Source organism: Marmota flaviventris, chromosome 8, assembly GCF_047511675.1.
Source record: "Marmota flaviventris isolate mMarFla1 chromosome 8, mMarFla1.hap1, whole genome shotgun sequence".
Classification (NCBI taxonomy): Eukaryota; Metazoa; Chordata; class Mammalia; order Rodentia; family Sciuridae; genus Marmota; species Marmota flaviventris.
In genome coordinates, this window is record NC_092505.1 from 127,958,445 (window position 1) to 127,960,708 (window position 2,264).

A 2,264-nucleotide genomic window follows, 5' to 3' on the forward strand; every position below is an offset into this window, starting at 1 on the left:
ATCACAGGCCAGAGGTGAGAATGGGAACAGAGACCCTGCTGGTCCCTGGGAGGGGGACTTGCTCTCCAGTCGATGGCAAAGGATTGTGTGACTCTCTGCAGTTCTGGGAAGAAGGCAGAGATGAGTTCCAGCTAACTCTGCAGAGGTGAATGGTTTTCCTTGGCCCTTCCCAGCCCTATTGTCACCAAATGCATACCAAGCTCTTAACCGGGGGCCAGGCACTGGGATGGTGCAGACAGAATGACTCAGCTCTGCCCTTCTCAGGGAGCAGAGTTGGGAACAAGGGTGCACTTTCTAGAAAGTGTGAGCAGACCAGGCTCATTCTTCATCCCCTGAGGAGACCTGGCTAAGGCTCTGGCCTTCAGGCCCACATCTGTGTCTCCAGCTGCCACTAATTCCCTTCCCACATGGGCAACGGTTGGACAGCTCATGCTCAGCTCCCAACCCTGCATCCTGGAAGCTGTCCCCAGACTCGCTCCACCCTTCTCTCCAATGATGGCAGCTCCAGCCTTCCAGTTGCTCAAGCAAAAATCTTAGAGTCATCTGGACCCTTCTCCTTCTCTCACAGTCCACACCCAATCTGTCAGCTGGTTCTGTCAGCGGTACCTTTAAATATGTGCAGAGACTAATTCACCCAGATATGGAGCCGACCCATGGTGCGGGGAGGGAGGAGGCTGAAACAGCTTGAGGGAGTTTGGGAGATGATGGGAATCTGAGTACTTCGACTGTGAAGATGTTTAACGGGTGTACGTGAACGCCTAGACTCATCAAACTGTACACTATAATGTATGCCAAATACGCCTCCAAAAAGCTGTTTGTGGTTGTGTTTTAAGTCACAGGTTCCCAGTGACCTCGGTGAGGCCTTAGGTAAATCTTCTACTTCTCTTTGTCTCCCTTCTCCCACCTGTAAAATGGAAGTCTCCAAAGGGACCTTCCTGGGACCATCGGTACCTATCATGACCACATCCTCATGTCTCCCTACGAGGCCGTAAGGGGTTAAGGGAGGCCCCATCCTGGAGCGGGGGACAGTGTGTCTATGTGACTCAGGCTTGTTCCAGGACTTTTCTGATCATGGCTCAATGCATCAGCCCTTCCCATAAAAGTGGCTTAGATGAAGTTAAGGAATTAGTTGGGGAGAGGAAGGTGTCAGGAAATAGGGTCAAATCACATGGGGACAGTAAGGAGACGAGAACACATGGGGCAGCCCATGCGTGGGCTTCTGTTCAGGCTCAGACAACTCTCTCAGAGAGCTGGAGAGAAGCAGAGCCATGGTGGCCAGACTGACCTCAGGGGAGACTGAGGCCCATGGAGATCCTTTTTCCAGTTCACTAAGCTGGAAACCGGCAGAGTCGATGCTGGATTCTTATTTTTTTTTAATATTTTATTTTTTAGTTGTAGTTGGAAACAATACTTTTATTTCATTTATTTATTTTTATGTGGTTCTGAGGATCGAACCCAGGGCCTTGCATGTGCTAGGCAAGCGCTCTACCGCTGAGCCACAACCCCAGCCCGATGCTGGATTCTTAATCACCTTCTCCGTGGGGACTTTCTGACCACCTTAATGATTGTCACAGCTTGTTCCTTCCTTCCCTGGCCTTCCTGATCACCTCTATCCTGTACCCCACTTCTTTTTTTTTTTTCCATAGCATCTTGCATGTCCTAGTCTGTAATATTATTTACTTGTTTGACATTTGTGTTCTTTGTCTCCGCCTGGAAGAATATGAACTCCAGCGACTCAGAGATCTTTCCAGAGGAATCTCAAAAAAAGCCACAGGGAACCTCTGATTTAAAACACAGTAAAAGCCAGAGCTTGGTGTCTGTTTTGTAAACTGAAGACTCCTGAGCATCTAGAACAGCACCTTGGACAGGCCCTGGGGCAGAGCAGTCGGTAATAAACACTGTTGAATAAAATGACTCGGTCAAAGTTCACTGCCCTGAAAAGAACCAGGGCTTCCAAATTACTGTGAGTTCAGCGGGCCCCTCTAGCGCTCCCTGCTTTGTCCACCTCCTAAAGCCTCCATTTCCTCACCTACAAAATATGAAGAGCTATGAAGAGAGAGAATACCAATGAATACCTAGCAGAGTGCCTGGCTCACAGCCACCAGACCAGGGGCAAATGCAGGGAAAAGTGACTTTATTTAGTCACTTTATTTAGTTACAAGGTAAAACTGGCAAATAGGTCAAGCAAAGAGCTGGCCCTTGTGCAGAGGGAATAGGATAGGAAGATACAGGGAGAAGTGACAGTCTACCTGTCAGAGAGAGGC